The sequence below is a fragment of the Syngnathus floridae genome, chromosome 1 (assembly GCF_059516105.1).
Source record: "Syngnathus floridae isolate MCC-2025c chromosome 1, RoL_Sflo_1.0, whole genome shotgun sequence".
Classification (NCBI taxonomy): Eukaryota; Metazoa; Chordata; class Actinopteri; order Syngnathiformes; family Syngnathidae; genus Syngnathus; species Syngnathus floridae.
The window spans coordinates 4,173,715-4,194,181 of NC_142413.1; the positions used below are offsets into that span (position 1 = coordinate 4,173,715).

General features: G+C 44.5%; 1 protein-coding gene and 1 long non-coding RNA gene across 6 annotated transcripts in view; one reads left to right on the plus strand and one right to left on the minus strand.

The window, feature by feature from the left end:
• The window catches only part of ppargc1a (peroxisome proliferator-activated receptor gamma, coactivator 1 alpha), a 146,521-nt gene that overhangs the window by 125,580 nt on the left and 474 nt on the right, over positions 1-20,467 (minus strand). The gene's annotated exons all lie outside the window — the stretch shown is intronic.
• Positions 17,233-18,930, plus strand: LOC148403479 (uncharacterized). The gene is made up of 2 exons (XR_015857854.1): positions 17,233-17,384; positions 18,316-18,930. It is a non-coding gene; the product is annotated as an uncharacterized LOC148403479 (long non-coding RNA).

Genomic DNA, 20,467 nt, shown 5'->3' on the forward strand with positions numbered 1-20,467 from the left:
GTTTATACATGAAATGCCCACAGAATATTTGCTCTGAAGGGCTTCCTCTGTGAATCACAATAGCCTTCTTAAGGAGTCGAGGAGGAGGGAGGGAGCCAAGGATGGACAAATCTGCTTACTTTGGAGCTTATTGAGCAGAATGAGTCATGCACAGAGATGAAACGTGACTGCAAAGTAAAAGGTAAAGGATGCCTGCTGAGAGATGGGAGGCGACCGTGAGGTGAGACAGGCACCTGAATATGGTTGGAAGAAAGGGAGGGAGGTTTAAGGGCCACCGGCCACTAGGGGCGCTGCAGGCCACGTTCAAACAAATCACATGCTTGCCGAGATTTTTGTTGATTGATTTGATTTAGCTGCTCAAATTTGTATTTGCGCCGCTTTATTATGACAGCTCTGTGAAAAATGGACTCGATCACCCAAGCAACTTAAATGAGCTAGCGGTGTCAATCTTAGGTTAGCTTAGCAATTAAGATGGCTTCTCCATTTCTCAGAACGATATTTGCCCGAAATGTAGCTTATTGAATGTCAAGGAGGCGATGGTTACGGATTTCAGAGTGACTCCGTAGCATGTACACGAGCTAGCCGAAGCTTGTCGTTAGCTATAGCGTATAGCGTGGGTAGCACCGACACTACCCGTGGTGGGTTTTTGGGAATATCTTGACGGTTGATTCTCAATTTGACCATTCAACATCTTTTAATGAGGTCCTAAATTCAAATTTTGCCTCAAAAACTGCGACACAAAGTAACCAGTTATTCAAAGAAAAACAGTTTTGCTCATCCTCCATTCGAAATCTTTCCCTGTAATTACCTTTTGTGTATTTCAACGGGAAGCGTAACAAAAAAACGCAGTTACACGAAAATTAACAAAAGAGATATATGGTTATACCTTTTTGTTGCAGCACCTGTTGCAAACACGAATTGTTTTTTTAATCTACAGTTGGCGAGGATAGAGAATTAGGTGTTGTGGGCCGGGGGGGGAGTGGATTTACCTCAAATCTCGTGAGTTTGCTCACTCTCTTTGTCTTTCTATCTCTTATCCGTCTCTAAACCTTTGCATTTTATCCTAGCCTTAAGCACAGTTCCCACAGTAGCCTTTTAAGCGTGTCCAAGAGTGTTAGCCCCCATGACTGAAGAAAAAGTAAAAGAGGGAACACGCGGGAACGGCCTCCACTCACGTCCCGGAAGAGATCAATCATGGCCGACATTACGGTACATGTCACAAATATCAGGCTATCGTGTAAAGGGAGGGGTGTGATCACATAAGCGTTAATGGAAATTGAAGGGGAGGCAAGTTTCAAAGGCTCCGGTTAAGCTTGTTGACATATTTTAATCTAAGAAAGCCAGACGTGCGCCTCCCAACCCATTGCTTTGTGGGGAGATGTAAAGGCTGGAAAGTGCTTGGAACAGACTCCGCCCCCCTTACGTCCCCTTTGAGTGCAATAGGAAGTGCCGTCGACATCACGGAGCGCCGTTCAAATCGGCGTTATTGTGGCCGGCGTCGCCGAAGCTCTATCTTAAAACGCGCACCTGGTTTCGTAAAGAGAACAAGTTCCAGAGTCCTTGCAAGTGGACTCGGAATCCTGCTGGGGCTTTGCAAATTTACCTTGATGCCTAAAAGGATTTTAGGAAACAAAGGCTTTTGTGGAAAATGAGGAGAATGCAATTGATCTTTCATTTGCATAATCCGTAGCACGTCCAAGCAGCTCATTTTCACCTTGGTTTTGAAATGAGTACTCGAGGTAATTTTGACATGGCCGATGAAGCCTATTAATTGATCCAAACGCGATGGAAAAATTGTTTTGTATCAGCTGGAGGAGAAAGGTCTTAAGACGAGACGGAATAGCAAAACTCGGGAAAGAGGAGGCTCGACCATCAAAGCCTGGCATCTTTGTTGTCTTTGAATTATTTGTAGTGACAAAGCCCTCAAGTGAAGCGACCACAAATCGACAGCAGCACGAGCATCCTGCCAATTAACAGGAAAGTGATCAAAGTTGATTTGAATGAAAAAAGAAGCAGGCGGACAGTTTGCGTCTAATTGCTCGCTGCGGTGGCATTGACTGATCCTCCATGTGAAAACAAACAAGATTGAGTAAAGCACTTCAGCGCACGACGTTGTATTTGTGTTCAGAGAAAAAAAAAAAAAAAGTGAAGATCACCTTTGTGTAAAGACCAGTTCAGGGTCAGCCAACACCATAATCGCTTCATAAATTGAACTGTCACATCGGAGCCTCTGCAAGCGCTTAAGTTCTACATAAACATTTGCCGCAATGGAGCCAGATAAGCTGTACAGGCGTGCCAGTGGGAGATAGCGAATGTGAACACCCCCCCCCCTCATGTCCGTTTGCATTCTCCTCTACTTCTCTAACCCCTGCCGGCCTTTACTACTAATTATAAGATTTAGCCGTAATCCTGTAAAAATCCAAAAGACCAACGCGTCGGCAAACGGGGCAACCCTCGCGAACGTGGTTCCCCTCCGCCCTCCTGGGACACTCGGGGTGTGGAATCGCAGACGTAGCGGGAGGGAGGGTCTGGAATGACACGTTTAACTCCCAGCGGGATGGGTTAATGGGATAATATAGCCTGAAGGTCGATGACCTGATTTGGCGCAGTGGCCTTTTGGCAACCCCACGGAAAGTAGCTTAGCCTCCCATTGATCCAGCCTGATGTTGATTACTTCAAAAATGGTTCCTCACAAGAAGTTGAAGACGATTCATCACCTTCTATTGTCTTTGCGGCAAAGGCGGTAGATAAGAGCGCGCTTGCAGCCAGCCAAGGTCCTCTGGCTAATGACATCCACTTGAAGGTGACAAGAGACGAAGGTCCCGACCCCCATAAACCTTGTCGGCGGAGAGCTGTCAATCAAAGTGGAAGCGCCGTCGCCGGGCAGTTTATTGGCGAGACGGGCCAAACGAGGGCTGGGCCCCCGCCAAGAGATAGACATTGACCCGCGTGATTCTCTGAGCAAGCATCTGCTGTGGGTGCAGGTACGGCGAAGCGAGGCAACGTGGGGGCGGAGCCAAATCAAACGGGTGTCGTTAATAGCTACCGACACGGCGGCGGCGGATGGATGCTCGTATGTTCAATCGCAGGCCATTTGGATATTTTACTTGGCCTCGATGAACCGATTTCAGTCCTGTCAAATATTTATTTAATCATTCTTGTAGCCAACACCATGTCCACTAGAGGTGCGAAAAATTAATCGATTAATCGGCAACTCAATTGTCTCATATTTTAATAATCGGGTAATCATTCTTGTAGCCAACACCATTAGACATGTCCACTAGCGGTGAGAAAATTAATCAATTAATCGGCAACAACTCGATTATCTCATATTTTAATAATCGGGTAATCATTCTTGTAGCCATTTTTAGATATATAGATATATAATAATAATTCTAAAAATATTCAATAGTCTAAATATCTAGAACAGATATCTGTTTGTAGTAAAAATAATCCAGGAAAATAAATAATTCAGGAAAATAAATACTCAAGTATTTAAGTGCAGAAAGAAAGAATTTGTATTTCCTGTGACGGTCAACTCATCAAATCATCAAGACACAACAAACAAGTTTTGTTTTTTTTTTCCACGGAATAGCGCAGAGAAAAGCTTTGAAGGAACGAAAACTTGAAGGGAAAAACATTTCATTTCCGTGTTGCAATTTCCAAGTCGGCCCCGCAAGAAGTAACATTTCATGTGGTGCCAGCTTGAGGCTACCCTGGAGAAAGCAGACTGCGGTAAACTGTCACACAAGCCAGCGCGGCGCCAGTAAAGCAAAGCTCGCCCGCCCACTGACCTCCATTTCCTGCCTCCCTGTGCACCTGCAACTTGGCAAAAAACTGCTCCTCAAGTTTGTTTGCTTGCTTTTGGACACCTGCATGTACAAACTCATTTCAAGCAGAGAGCTGTTCCTGAGATTTGTCTTCCAATCCCCCCTAATGGGGGTGAAGTTGATCCATCTTCAATCTGCGTCAACAATTGGACGATTGTCTTTAAACTACAACCTCCGATGATGCCATCAAATAAACTGTGAAGATTGTACAGAAAAGAGAGTCAAAATAAAGACTGATGCCCTTCTATAGTTTCCTTTTTTTTTTTACAGGATCCCACCTGTGTGGCGCGGGCAATTTCCTTCCCAACACGCAGCATCCCGGGGAGAAGCCCAACGAGGTGTTGTCACGACAGCACAAACTACGGCCGTCGAGATGCTTCGGCGGTGCTGTGACAACCTTTTAGTCATTACGTAGTGTGAGGAAAGACTGACTGAGACAAAGCTGCTCCAGCTGCTGTCATTTTCGAGAGGCGACGACATTTTTTTTTCATTGGGGGGGGTTCTTAACTCCTAATCGCCCTTCCACTCCTTCCTGCTCACCTCGTCTTGTCCCAAAGCCCAGCACAATACATCAACGGCTGTCCACGCCGCCGCCCTGTAATAACTCGATCGTCTCTGGAGACGGATGTCGTCTGGATTCATGAGACAACATTTTTTGGTTTTACCTCTAATCAATTGAGCCACGTCAAAACAAAATGAAGACACAAAAAAAGCTAAACTGCATTAGCGTCATTTTTGAAAAGGAAAAACGGAAACAGGTCCGGACAAGTCATAAACAAAATCGTTTGAAGCAGCCATTTTTAGGTGACTCATTTTGACAAAAGGAATTTATCCAAATATTGGATATAATGAATTTGTTTATTCAAATAAGCTAAAATGCAAAGTTTTGTCTTTATTTCTTTAATGCAGACCAAACATGGCGTCAGAGTTTCCCACCCCGAAAAAGCTGCTCGCAGCTTTAACTCTAATTGTGTTCATTTCCATCACTTTTAATGATTTTAAATAGTAGTCTTTAAAGCTGCATCTTAGCGAACAACTTTCATTTAGCTTTACAGTTGGCTGGCCTTTATGTTCCTCTGAAAACTACCTTCAGAGCCACAGAATAAGGAGAAAGGGGGGCAGGGGGGCAAGGGGGTGGGCTGGGTTAAGATGGATGTGATGAGGGAGCACATCAGTCCACACACACAATGGCTATAATTAATCATCAAGTGTGCTATTTCTTATCAGGAGATTATTTAGGAGGGAACATGGAAGAGGGGGTTGGTTGGTTGAGGTCTGTTGCATTGCAGACTTTAGCCATAGCCCATTCGGCTGGTCGAAAGAAAGGTTTTTTTCTCAGCAGACACGCACCCAAAAAAAAAAAAATCAATTCAAAGCATATCTACGAGAAGCAGAGGTGCCGCCGATGAGTGCCTGTCACCTTTAGCTGACCTTTTAGCCAGCCTTAATTTGTTTGCGTCCATCACGAAAAGGATTTGCAACAGGATGACATGCATCAAAACAGCTAAGAGGAAGTCAAGATCGTGGCAGTATAATCCTGCGGCCGAGGAATATTTCTCCAAGGAAAAGGTACGCTCTACAGTCAGATCTCAGAAACTTCTTTTCATTTCTTAACATGGGGAACCTCCGAAACGTCAGGCTAGGTGTTTGGGATTGCGCATCCTCGCTAATGACTCTAAATATCAATCTACATTGGGAAGATTCCAAAAATGTCAACTTGAAAAAAAGCTAATATGTCCGAACATGCGGTTCGCAGGGGGCCTTTGTGACTCAACCTCGACAGATTGCCATTGCGGGACAAAAAAAAAAAAAAAAAAAAAAAAAAAAAAAGGGAGGACATCCAGTCCTCAAAAGGAGGCCACTCCCAGTTTGCCCAGAAATAGGAAAACTCAAATGATATAATAGCTTTGCAATAACAACAGGGTGCTGGCATGAGTTTTGAGGAGACATGTATGACGTGTTGAATGCGGCAAATTAAAAAGGATGATATAGAAACAAAAATAATCGTGAATATTTTGATTGCTACTGAAATCACGATTAATAAGAACCACCGAATCATTTCAAAAGATTGTTTTTATTCAGCTACCAAAAGTCAAGCGACCTAAACACTTCATCTTTTCTCATAGCCTCTCCCTTATCTCTTTTTTCCATTTATTAAATCCTTTTTTAAATTGTTGTCTCTCAATAGCATCTCAATGGGATTTCAGTGATCCCTCGCTACTTCGCGTTTCGTTTATCGCGGCTTCACTACATCGCGGATTATTTTAAAAGTCAAAATAAAACTTGTAAATTGAGGAAACGTGTCTAACCTTTAGACAATGTAGTATTGCTCCAAATGTTCGTTTACATTCCTTTAGAAGTCCCTTTTCGCGTGTTAGCACAATCACGAATTAGCATATTTCCGCTAACGAGTTAGCCTGCCCAGTACTTCTCGTTGGTGACAGTACTTTGCGGATTTCACTTATCGCGGGTGGTTTTTGGAACCAATTATCCGCGATAAACGAGGAATTACTGTATTTAACTCGACAATGTGTCAACTTTGTTGTTGTTGTATGTTTAGTTTGACAGTAAACTCCAACTAGAGTGTCATTAAACCGGTTAAAATACGCTCAGATGGCCGAATTGCATAACATCGCATGCTAGTAGCGCAAGAAACATGGCGCAGTCAGGGTAATTTGGCAATGTCAGGAAATTGCGCTTTCACACACTCAATCATTATTTAAGATCGAGAAGAACCGAAATCTAAATGACTATTTTTGATCTAACCAACCTTTACCAAGGTATTAAATATCATAGTTAGCTGCAGAGGCGAGCAGCCACCAAAGGCTTTCCTCCTTGACAGCCCACTTTGTTCCTCATCACACTCCATAACCCAACCGACGGCCATTTGTCACTCATCTCTCCAGCACAAAGGCTGTCCTTGCCTCGTTGCCCCCCTCGACTGACTTGCTCTAAATCTTTCAGCAACGACGGCAACGGCGTCGGGGTTTTCCTTCTACAGACAGATTCGGAATGAGCTCGATAACCCCCGCGGCGATTTCCGACCCAGCGGGTGTGCCTGTGCAACCCTCCGCCACCCTTTGGTGCTTTTGTGCAAATGGCAGCACATTAAAAAACATAAATAAATAGAGACGGGGGAGAAAAAAAATGCTGAGGCGGAGAGAACGCCGCTGTTTATCCACTGCCAGATCTGCAGATGAGCTGACCGACCTAAAGCAAGCAAAGCTCGGGGGCAAAATGAGATTCCTAATCCCAAACAACATCCGAACATGCGAGCGGAAGAACACAAGCGCGGCGGCGGCGGCGGCCTTTATTTAGACAGGCCGCCATGGCAAACACAAGGAGACAGCCAGGACAAATGTCAGCCTTGTTTGGCTTGCTCACAATGCAGATTAATACGGGCCGGGCCCGACATGATCTTCTTTTAGAAAAACAGATGTCAATTATTGGTCATGGGTTGCTAAAATACCCAGAATAATATCTGAATCTGAATGTCTGAGAAAGCTAGGGCAGGCTAGCAAACCAACAGATCCAAAAGCAATCTGGTATGATGAAGTGATTTACATCGGATCCAGAATAAATGGCCAAATACTTCAAGTGTCCACCTGGTGCTGAAGGAAAGCAATTTCCAAGTTACCGTTCAGCTGACTCAACCGGCTTATTATTATTTACATGGCAGGACGTCAGCTGGCACACTTTCTCCGCAACAAGATCTTGGCACCGGGGCAATTGCACACTCAACCAGAGCTGGCGTCAGCCTCGGCCCCCCCGCCCGCCACCATCCCCCGCACGTAAACCTATAAAAACAGCAAGCCGTGACGCAAGGCCGCAAGGTATTTTGGGAAGTAGTGTGTGGGTTTCCAGAGTGCGATCAGGGGAAATTTTTAAGCGGCTGATTCCACTGTATTCCAGCATTCCAGCAGAGAAGCTATTTATGGCTTTACGAGACACAGCAGACCGAAATACCGCCTGGTTGGAGGAAGAGGGAGCGTGACACATCTGACACAGTAAGCGCTAGGTGTTAAAATGCTGCTGCGTTACAAAAAAAAAAAAAGTGAGTCAAGCTTATTTTGAGTTAATTCCAAGAGGGCCATTTGGGGCGTGGCTAAATGGGCTGTGTTTACCAATTTATACAGCAAGCACAAAATGAATATTTGAATATTTTTGGCCTCGGGGCTTTGGAGGGATAAGAAAATGCAAAAAGCGTTTTAACCAAGTTGAAATGCTGATTCTCCGTCATTCATCTTGGAGCATTCCTGCTCTGGAAACACCAGTCCCACCCGATCCAAGAATACAACCGGGTCCTCACATTGTGATGTCACAAAGTGAGGAGCCGCCCCCTGCAGACTCAACTCTCACCATGTCCCTGCATTTTGAGTTGCAGTTGTTCAACTAATTGCTGATTAAATGAGTTTTTTTTTTCTGTGATTATGAGATGTCCTACTTTGGGAGAGGACATTGAACGCACCTCGAGTCTACCAACGAACGTATGCGAGTACAGGAAAAAAAAGCCACCAAAATAATTCATAAATCATTATAAGGTGATTTATAATCATATATATGCCTCGAATTAACTGCGGAAAGCTTAAAATAACCCGATAGCGCCTTTAAAGACACCTACAGGACAGACGACAAAAAAAAGGATAAAAATGGAAACGAATAAAGTATGACATTAAAGCTAGTCTGTCTGATGAGGGATATTTTGGCGGGAAGTAAAAACGGTTGGTTAAGCGTGCTTTTTTTTTGTGTTAAGTGTGAAAGCGGCGCATGTTTGCAAGATCCGTCGCGCGGCAACTCGTTGCCCTAATCGTGCGGAAACTGTGACTACTTACAGGAGCAATGAGGGAAGTAATGAGAAAGTCATTTTTACTCATTTCAGCCAGTCCCGCTTCCTGTCTGCAGCCGTCGTCCGCATCATTACCAGCAGCATCTCCAACGAGAAGGGGGCGGGGCTTGATGTGGCCATCAAGCTCATACTGCCTCCTGTTGTCGGGATCCAAAGTGGTTTTTGGATTTGACAAGCAGCAGCCGCTAGTCGGTTAGCCGAGCCATGCTAAGAGGCCTGCTTTAATCTGCTTCCAACAGCCAAAAGGTGGCGCCAAAGAGTAAACCAACTTGATTTGTGTCCTTTCATCTGTCGATGTGATGTTTGTGTCACTGTATTTTTATAAAATCAAATTTGCTCAATCAACAACAAAAAACTTTCGCTAGCGTCCATCGGCAGGGTCATCATCGAGATCCGTTAGCTTTGTCGTCAAACTGAACGAGGCGCCTCGGAATGCTCACGCCGAGAAAGAATTGCGAATGGCAAGAGGCCGCGTGAAAATTTGACGCTTCCGCCCAGGGGCACATGAAGGAACAGGTGCCCGTGAAATTAAAGTCAGGGGAGGTTTGAAGGTGGGGGGGGGAATGCATGGAGGCCAGGATGCTGCAGACAGCAGATTACCTCTATATGGCACCGGGGCCACTGGGGAGCTGCTGAAGCACCCACGGGGAATACGCCAGCACAAAATTGCCAATGACATCTGGACATTTTGTTCTGGACTGTTGGGTGATCCCAAGCCTTTGTGATATGTTTTTCTTTTCTATCCAAAGATGCGAGCGGTTGCCATTACTGTGCCCCCCTGCGCTTATTATAGATTCCATTAAGATGGCAGTTAAATTGGACGTCGCGCCATAGCACCCCCTCGCCCCCCTCCCCTCCCCATCTCCGTCAGCTCAGGAGTATGCTGTTTGTTTTAAGACGCCGCGATGCTGAGTCACACAAGTGCTCAAGTCTTCCAGGAGATAACAGATAAATTAAAATGTCAAAGCCACCAAGAGGCGGCTGTTCTGTCCCAGAGAAATACAAACAGGAGAAATCAAAGATAAATCTGTCTTATTGGAAAGGTTCACTGCTTAGTTTGGGGAATAACAAGGCAGGAGGGATTGATTTAACAACGGGCTGCTCGAGAGTTTGGGTTGTTTCAGGAGACCGTCCCGTACAATGCCTGTCCAAGCTCAAGAAGAATAGATTTTAATTAGAATGCACAAATGTAGAAAATAATGAAATAACAATAATAATAATAATAATAAATATAACATTTGAATATATAACAAGTTAAAATATAAAATAAATTTAAAATAAAATAACTAAATATAAAATAAAATATATAATGTAAAATGTGAACTAATAAAATTTAAAATACAAAATATAAAAAAATAAAATACTATATAATGACAAAACTACACTTCAAGTCCAAGATGTACCTTAAAGGGCCCTTATACTGGTCTTGCCATGATTACTGTGATAACAGAGCTGATACAAATGTACCAAAACTACCAAATTCCATCTCCAAACTTTCAACCGAGCATCTTGCCAAAAAGTCTCAAGGTGGCAAAGGGACACCGAGTCCATCCTTTACTTCTTCCCAACGACAACTCCGAGCAAATTTTGTCAAGCATCCCACCCTACAGCCAATGCGATCATCCCACGGCAGGCTTTTTTTTTTTTTTTATTTCTTTGCACGAGTGAAGAAAGAGCCCATTTGAAATGAAAGATGAGGGCGATTGCGTTACATTACTGTGAGGTTCCCCTCTCCGCTTAGGCTGATTTGTGAGCGCGTTCCGCAATGTTTCCGGCGCACGCCCTTCATAATGGATGCACTGGGCCTTGAATTGTTGTGCGGTAGAAGCAGTTCAATTAATAGAGCAGTGCTATAAAATAACCATCCGAGTGACAAATGGGCGAATGAATAAGCATTTGTTGGAGGGAGGGAAATTTATTCCGGCAAATTGTGCGCTTTTAGGGACGCCGAGTGGTGTCACGCCAACGCCGTTCTATCTCACATATCATCGACTGACACATTTGAATATTTACAGCTACATTTAGGCCGGGCGAGGATTATCGCTGATCGTTACGGGCTATAGCGCTAACGCTAGGTGTTAGCGGGGCCGATAGGGATGAGAGCGAAGGCCTCGAGCTCCACGTGGAGGGATAGAGAACACCCTCTCGTCGTCAATATGCATCTTCAGAAGACGCGGACGCAAGCTGCGGGGATAAATATACATGAAGGATGAAGAGGATGGTTGCCGCTTTTAGAGCCCACAGTGTTCACTGCATGCTGATTAAACACTCGAGTGCACGATGACTAAGTCGGGGAGTTTTTTAATTTACACTCGGCCGCGTCCGGCGGGTCTCCTCGTCTTAGGCGAGGCTGCACTTTTTAAACGCAGGTGAGAGACGTCGATTGAAATCCATTCACAAGAAGCCTTTGAGGTGGATTATTATTTTTTTTTTTACCCCATGACCAAATAAAGTCACGCAACACTTCAGAATTGGAACCGTCAAAGACACACAAGACAATGAGCTGTGTCCAGAGTGCGGTTCAACTCCAGTTTCAATTATAAGCCACAAAATGAATTAAGAGCTTTAAAGACATTGCCGTTCCAGTGGCGGTATTAACCCGGTGCTTCTCATTAGCCACCTCTGGCTGATAAAGAGTTGGGGGGTGGGGGGGGAGCAGCCTTGCACACAGACCCCCCCCTCTCTCCGACAACGGGTGACAGAGTAGATGACACCGCCTCATGAATAGTAATGGCCGCCAACACGTCCCGTGTGAGGAGTGACGGATTCCTGTGTCAACAGGGCCCGTGGCTAGGGAAAAGGGACTGTGACAAGTGACGGAGACGTTCTGCAGGCTGGAAGAACGGGGAGGAGACAGAGGAAAGGGCGACGGGGGGGGAGAGGGGAGGGGGATCCAGCCCTGACATGAAGGCTGCATCATAAGATTGTTTGTCAGCGCTGCCGTCTTTGCCTCCCAGAGAGTGAATAAATAAAACTTGTTTGCAGGGAAAGAGGGCAAGTTTGTTTTGTTGGGTTGTTTTAAAGCGCGAGGCCGAAACTATCAGATGAGTGATGTCACCCACGGCCTTCTTGGCGGGTGCGCATGTGGACAGTCGGACCGAGAACGGGGTAAGGCTAACGGAGCCCATTTCGTCTCTGTTATTCGAGTCCATTGGACAAGGAAAGTAATTTAAATTCATTTTACGATTAAAAAAAATCGATGGCTTGCAAATTTTATGATTTATAAGGGGAAGAAAATGTGCGTGTGTGTTTGTGTGTGCCTGCAGACTCTGGCGCCATCTTGTGGTCTCCTAGAGCATTCTCGAAAGAGGCCCTGATTGGTGCGAGGGGCAAAATTGATGCATGATGCAAATTATGGTTCAGATTTTCCTCTTGGAAATTTTACAAATTAGGTGAGTTCATGACCTTAAAAAGAAAAAACATCAACAACAACAACGTATGAGCTGATTTCCCTGACTTGGCTAGGCCAAGGACGTCTCAAGTAAAGAGAACTCTTTTGTACAAAGTGAGCGCTCGTGTTGCTAATATTGGATCTCCCTCCCTCTAGATTTGTCTTATCACACACAAAAAACGTGCAGCGAGGCTGACACGTCGCGTCGCCGTTTGTCAGACAGTCCTCGGAATGTTTGGTGTCCCCCGCACAACCTCCCCCCCCTACCGAGGACTAACACTTGCGCTGATCAAACTGAAGGAACTCGATTTTTTTTCCCGCCTGTGTTGTCACAAACATTGCGATACGCGCCTTGTGCGAGCCGTCAAAGGTTTATTGGCGAGCGACTGCTTTTCCAACTTTAATTAACTCGTTCACTGCCATTGACGAGATTCGATGTCAAAAGTCATTTTGTACTGGGTTGCCAGTGAATACGCTAAGAAATCCTTCCTTTGAGCTTCATGTATTTCTTCTTATCTGAAGGTTGAGCTTTTCTTTTCATGTGACTCTGCTTGTACACAAATTAAACGTACTTTCTTAGATAGGCCTCTTAATAAGGAAGAATAGCAGCTCGTCGGTTGCCACGGAAACCACGGATCACCACAATTCACAACAGCGTGTTTTGGTGGTGTGAAGAATGGAGGACAATGCCCGAAGCATTGATAACAGTGTTCCATTAAATCCCATTGAATCAATCATTCCTCCGATCACTGTTCATCTTGTTGTTTGTCACCCCCACTTTTTTTTTTTTTTTTTTTCATAGTGGGGGTGCACTGACAGGCGGCGGCGCTATCATTTATTGTCTTGTTTACGGCAAACACGGGAGGTTAATGTTCTTTTTTTTTTTTTGGCGGACGGCTCGCGCTTAAGGAATCAATTTGACTGGACAGCCTTACAAATTGCATAAAGAGACAAAGTTGTCCTTGGAGTGCGTCACCATTGATTGATGGCTGGACCAAGTCGCGTCGTAAATCCTGCCAGGTGCCAGGGAGACAAATCAGTGGCACTATTTGCTTATACCGCTCTTATCGGCGCCGCTTGCACACTAAACGGCGTGCCGGTTCAATCCGTTCAAAACAAAAGCAAACTCTCGCGCACGAGCGTGATGATTGAACACTTTATATGTAAATTTGACAGGAGATTTGAATGGCATGACTTTATTGGATTAAAAAGCTGTATGGCTAAACATTTTTTTTTCTGATGTCAGGAGGTAGGGCGCTAGTGCTAAGAAAAGGCCCAGGCTTCCCTGAGGGAGGCCACATAACTGTTTGTTCCAGGAGAGAAAAAAAAAAAGTATTTTTAACAATAGTGGCCACCAGCAAGGCTTCACCACGATCATCATCATCATCACCACCACCAGACGGGAAAGATTACGACAGCTCTTTGCATAAATTCGGACATTAGCTACACCGTAGTCCATAGGTGTCAAACTCAAGGCCCGGGGGCCAGATACGGCCCGCCACATCATTTTATGTGGCCCGCAAAGACAAATTGTGCATCAAATTGGGTCAATATTAATATATATAATATTATCATATATTGACAGTCATAATGGCCCTCTGAAGGAAACTATGATTACGACAAAAATGAGTTTGACACCCCTGCCGTAGTCAGTAATTAGCTGTAGCTGTACACAACTGACGTTCCAACTAAAGCAGATGCTAAGCTAGCAGATGCTAGCATCCAAATCCTAACAACACACGCGAGGAAGCGAATGAAAGTCAGGCCGTCCTGGCTGACGATGCAACACCGCCCGCCGCTAACAAGGGAGCTCTTCTATTTTCTTCTCTCTAACAATTAAAGAGCAGGAAGGGAGGGGGGGGAGCGCTTATTGATTTCCAATGCCATTCTCTCAAGTGAGTCCTGGGGTAAGGTGACCATGTCTGCGCTCCACGTGATAAAAAAAACTCGCCAGTCATCAGGTAGGGAGGACGGCGTGACCCCTCCGTTCCAAGTGGCCGAGGAAGGAAAAGACCTCATTGATTCAAATTGGCTCCCTTCCAATCTCCATGTCAAAGCAACAGGTGGGTGCATCTTCTATTTTTGCCGTTTTTTTGTCATTTCACGGACATATTCCAAGTCACAATGGTTTTTGTAATGTCAACAATTACATAAGAAGGGACAAAAAAAAAAATCCATAATTGGGCATCACGCCCAGCCAGTGAACGACGCCAAAAAACATGCGGAAAAGAGCAAACATGGGCGTGTGGAACACTTCCTGCGTGTTTCCAAAAAATCCAAACGAATGGAGGTGTCCGTGTTTTGGCGGCGTTTCAGCGTCCGCCAAACAGAAACAGCAACAACCCGCCATTGAAACGGATGGAGAGCAAATGCCAAATTGCACGCGTGTTAAGCAGCCCCCTTTCGGGACGGGAGGGGGGGTTTGTGCATTTTTTAATTATTCTCAGGCCAAGAGCGCGAGCCTTTGGCTTGTTTACCACAAACAGCCTATGATTGCTTTGTAATTATCTCGCACAAAATGTAGAATTTGCCGGCAAGCCCCAAGACCGCTCTGTGCTCATTCCCTTTTTCTGTCCTTTCAAAAGGCGGCGTGCGTTTATCCCCGGGCCCCCGCTTCTATTTCGGGGGAGGCGGGACGTTAACGCGACGAGATGACGGGTTAATGAAGCTCGACCGCAAATCGGCCTTGTTGTGGCGCGGCGATCATCAGTCGAGCTTTTGGGAGTGTAACCTTCACCCAAAGAGCGCAACGTTTCCCCTCTGTGAGGCTTAATGAGACATTAGCCGCACTAACAAATGGCGGACGAGGACGTGAAAGTGACTTTCCAGGTAAAGGCCCTTAGCCGCCGCGTAATCAGTCCCCGAGTGCAGCTAAAAGACGGAAAACGACGCACGGTCTCCGTCTCAGCAGCTTGCCGGCGGATTTTACGGCAGGCCGCGGCGGGCCCATCGGGCGGCGTGTTACATCTTAATATGCCTCAAATAGAACACATAATCTGCTTTTGTTGTCAGCTAGTGGGCCGTGATGCACACAATGAAGCCCGTTTTAGCCGTTGCGTGCCACGCCGCGATACCGACGCGTCCCGCTTTCAATTTACACCAGGCGAGCTGGAGTCACTGGGAGTTTAGGGCTCCCCCTGCAGTCATCAAGTGGAACTGAACGCTAAGCCAGGCGACTTTATTGACGAGCGCGTTTTATATACAACACCTAAAAGCATTTACAAACAGAACAACTGAAGATAAAAGTAGCTAACAGAACACTGGCAACCTTTAAACACGCAAAGTAAATAAACTCAAAAACAGTGTTGTGAAATCGATTTTAAAAATGCTTAAAAAAACTTGTGGAGTAGGAAAAGAATCACATTTTTAATCTGGATTGAAACGTATTTATACTTGAGTCCGTCTTCACATCAGTTTGCAAATTTGTTCCATTTCAATGCAGCATCACAACAAAATGCTGCTTCACCATGTTTGCTTTAAAACCCAGTAGGGCACTACTCACCATCGAATATTTTCGGAATCGATTTCTTTTCGATTAATCGAATAATCGGATACACACGTTTGGTGTCAAACTACTACTGATCTATATCACGTGTCCTGAATAATAAATTCTAAAACAAATCCACAAGATTTTGGACGACCCACGAATTGGCTGGGAATCGTTGTATTATCGAGCCCTAAAAAAAAAAAAAAAACGATGCCGTGTTCCATTGAGAGCAATAAAGACATCCACAGACAGTAGTGGATAGCTAGATGGACCTGACCAGCTCTCACCGGGCCTCCCAGCTCAATTAGCTCAACTCTTTTGCCATTGTTATTTTGTTGTCTTTTTTTTCGCTGAGGGCGAGAACCTTCCAACATCATACTGGCCGCGCTGTCAGCGAGCCGGCGGATGAGTCAGTGCGCTCCTCACATGCTGATTTGCACTTGACGTGGGTGGGCCGTCTGTACCAGAGGAGCCCCGTGGTGCCCCTTGCGCCACCTGAACCAATTAAGCCGCCTAAACTTCACTTGGAAAAGAAAGTCCACGAACGACAAGAACATTTCATTTTTTAAAGGGTTGATTTTGGAAATGATCGTAAAAGCTCCGCCCAGATTTGATGGTGTCGGTGTTGCTCAAGGACGGACGTTTCCGATCGGAGTTTGGTCGGCTTCCATTTCCTGAAAATCGACTCCTCGATTTAAAATGGCTGACTTCCTGTTCAATTTCAATCCAGCTCCTTGAGACTTTTTATGATAGACACGTTCATCCAATTTCATGTCCATCACTTAAACTGACTTTTTTTTTCCAATCAAATCTTTTCATTATTATCCATATCTTTCCTTGCTGATGGTTGAACTGAAATTGAAATGAAATTGAAGCACGTGGCCTTCATTTTAACTAAGTGACCAAATATGGCTCCTTGAGCTTTATTTGACGCATCGTCTGTTCTTGAAAGAAAGACTGGGAACGCCGAGTACTTTAACAGCCTTTATCCCAAACGTATATGCACTTTTCAAATCTTTCAAATGTTAGTTTGGGCCACTTGGAAGAATTTCCCGCACCTGTGGGAACGTCGAGCTTCAGTCGAGAGCATTTGAGTCCAAACGGCGGCTCAAGGTGGGCTACTCGCGAAATGGAGAGCATAAATCATTGACGCCCCCACCCCCGCCCCAGGACATGCTTTCAGGATGTCCTGAAGGAGGAAAGGGGGAAGAGATGGGATGCACACGTGTGTCTCAAAGGCGAGTGGGGGGGGAAAGAGCACTCAATGAAGATGGGGGCAAAATGAAGTGAAAATGCTTCACCAGCAACAACTCAAGGCCAAAATGTATTTCAGCAAGCAATGAGGATAAGTTGACGAGAAAAAAAAGTATGCCGCATCCTAACTCGGTGACCTAGAGACGCCCACCTCCAGCAACCATACAATACTCAACCACTAATGCTTAGCGGTTTCCATAGCGATAGTCGGCCTTCTTAATTGAATCGATTTTTCAATTTTTTTTTTCGACCCAAAATCCTTTTTTCTTGGAATAATTTTGCTTTCTCAGATTTATGTGTTTTCTACAGTCTCCACAGAAAATTGTTTTTTCAATCACCAAGCTTTTAGCCTCCAATATTAGTTGAGGACTATACCGTTTCCATGGCAACCTACTCAAACGTTTCGCCAATTGACGCACAGTACTGCAGTATTTCCTTGAGAACTTGGTACAGTCCAAAACAGGACTAAAAGGACAAGAAGATTGAAGGGCTACTGCATCATCATTACAAAATAGGAATTGAAAAGACAAACTTTGATGAGAACGTCACTGATAGCGGCAAAATGAAGCGATCGAGGTCAGTTATTGGGATTTGTTGTGAGTTGTTTTTTTTTTTTTCATTCTGGCAGGCGTCCATTTGGTGCAGCCAGCGGGCATCAGCTGGGTAGGAGTTCAGAAAAGCAATTAATCTGCCGCAGAGGTAATCAAAAGGAACACCTTGGTAGGGGGTGGGGGTGGGATGGGGGGAGTCGCAGGCTGGGGCGTGTCGGATGGGGATGCGATAGTTTCCACGCCGCCATCAAAAAGGGCCGCCGCTGATAACGCTTCATTGTGTCATTCGAAGTTTTGCCAGAGTGTTTTTTTGCCTCCCGGTGAGAAGGCGAGGATGCTTCACGCCGCCACCGTCGCCTTTCATCTCGGGATTCCGCTAGGGATCAACAGATTGTCGAGTGGAAGTTGCTTTTTTTTTTTTTTTTTTGCCTCTCAACGCAATCACAGGCAAACAGAAAGCAGAAACAAAAAAGCCTCGCATCGCAATCCTGCTTAGCTTAATGCTAACAAACAATGTAAAACACCATTGACATGTTAACGGTTAGCATCAACAATCAAGATTTTCAGAGCAACTAATATTTGAATAAAAAAGGTGAGGCAACACACTTAGACATAATGTAACAATACTCATAGGCACATATTCTTTATCCTCTCGAACTTCTTTGGTTGTGTCTCAATGATTATACTGCCAAGATTGGCACACCAGAAATTCAATATAATAATAAAAATAATTAGTTTAATATCATAAAGTGTTAGTTTTCCTTATTATAAGAAAAAAAATTCCTCTGTGGGCGGCTAGATTGAACTGATGGCATTTCCATTCATTTCAGTGGAGGGGAATTGAGATAAGAGTATGGATTAAACTTGTATCTCAAGACACCGCCGTTATTCTTACTAATGGGCAAGTCTTCTTTTTCTTAAGCTATTCATGTTCCATTGTTTGTTTTTGTTCTCAGCAATTCCCAGCTTTTGACGACAACATGTTGCAGCCAGACGGCGAGCAGGTCAACAGCGACGACACTTCCAGCAAGTCTCAATTAGATCATTATCCATCCGTATCTCGGCAATATGTCGCTCTCCGCCGTGCTCATTAAAGCGTTGCGTGGCGTTCGCCGAGCGTACGCTTGTTGATGAGCAAGGGCAAAAGTCAGACGGAAGAAAAAAAACAACATTCTCCTCAGGGGCGAGCGTGGACTGAAGCCATGAAGCAAAGTTTGCCGATGGCGCGGGAGATAACGCGGCCTCCCAAATGTCGTTCTTCTTATCTGTTCTGCCAGCCATCTTGAAGGCAGTCGACGCTCGCACACACACACTCGCGCACACACCCGCGCACGTAAATCAATAGCCGCTCCACCGCGTGCTATCACGGGCCGACCAGACGAATAGAAAGGATGCAGAAAGTGGGCCAAGCAATACTCAGATCAATTTTGTGCTACGCGTTGCATTTCACTACTTAGTCACCTCCCAAATGTCATTAGCGACACATGGTTGCAACGTACAGTTTTCCAATACTTCCAAAATACGACTTTTACTGTTTGCTGATCACAATTACACATTTTTATACAGTTGAATTTGTCGTGCTACCCTTTATTGAGAAGAATCTTATTGCTCCCCCAATTTCTGACTGGGTAACGATCTAAGAGCCGAAATTGTTTCAGGGCTGTTGAGGACTGAAACTTTCAGCACCATGGACAGCAGCCCCAGAGAAAAAACGAAAGAAGCTGATGTTAATTAGGCATCGTGCTCCCGCCATGCCCACAAAGTGAAGGCGTGTGCCCCGAAAAGTGCTCACGGGTCCAGACACGCATACACACGCGCACACACACACACACACAGTCCAAAGTCATTCATGTCTGTATGTGCGAGTGAATAATGCAGCGCCTTTTTAGCCAGCGCTCAAGCATGAGTGGCTAATGTGGCCACAAGGACGGCCTCTGTCAACATTTGCCTTTACTTGCTTCCTATTTATTTATTTACCCACCCAGTTGGATTTAGGGTTGGGAGGGGGGGGGGTTCGGAGGCGGGTAAGGGTGAACAACATGGATGAGATGACCTGCTTACTTCAATTCATCGACTGTAATGTAATTCAACAGGATTTATTGGGCCAAACACAAAAAGTTCAAATCAAAACTCGGGACCACAAAACAACATAACTGATATTTTTTTTACACTATTTAGTCTGTGATTAGAAACACCCTCTCTCAGTATATATTGGTTCTTATGTATTTTTTTCAAGTTATGATATTAGTAGCCTTGATGGGAATGCAATCTTAGCATTCGTGTTGCATTCACAATAATGCTAAGATCACTGTTCAGTGTGCTTTATAAAGTCTACCAAACACAAAAAAGACAGTTCTCTTATTGAGCAACATTTTAAAGTCATTTCAAGAGTGGAATTATAGCATAAAAGGATATTACAGTGTTAAATTAAAAATATATACAGAGGACTTTGAGACATAGTAAGAAGCAGGCTTTAAATTTGCTTTTTGTAGACATTAGCAGTATTTCAATTAAAGAAAAAAATGGATTTGTTGTGTGAGCGTAGCCCAAAAACACAATGAGTGCAACAAGTAGTTGACAATCGTCCCACCTTTGCATATGTACTTGCTTTGTTTGCTATGTAGTTGCCGGAATAAGACACCCATTAAAGTATCTTTTCGCTTCTCTTTCATGTTGAGGTTAAAAAATAAGTTTCCTGGACTAACTAGATGTTAAATGGACGTTTTGTCTGACAATGCTAAATAGCTGCATTTGAATATTCTAAGTTTGCGCAAATGAGAACTTCAAAAGGGGGCTGAAAGTGAAACCTGGCAACCAACAAGTTGCACTCACACGAGCCATGAACATGGCAACCTGACCAATATTCACGTCGCCTCAACTGGGATTGCTCTTTTTTTTTTCTCTTCACTGCATCTTAAATATTGACTCAGTTCTTCAAAGCACGCATTTATTTTTATTTTTTAAAGAGCAGTTGTTGGCAAAGTTTAATAGATTTTTTTTTAAAGGAACATAACTGGAGTTAATTAGAAAAATAATTAATTCAGGTTTGCCTCACAAGTGCCTATTTTTATGAATTAGTTTCACTTCACGAGATTTTAGCTTCCATTC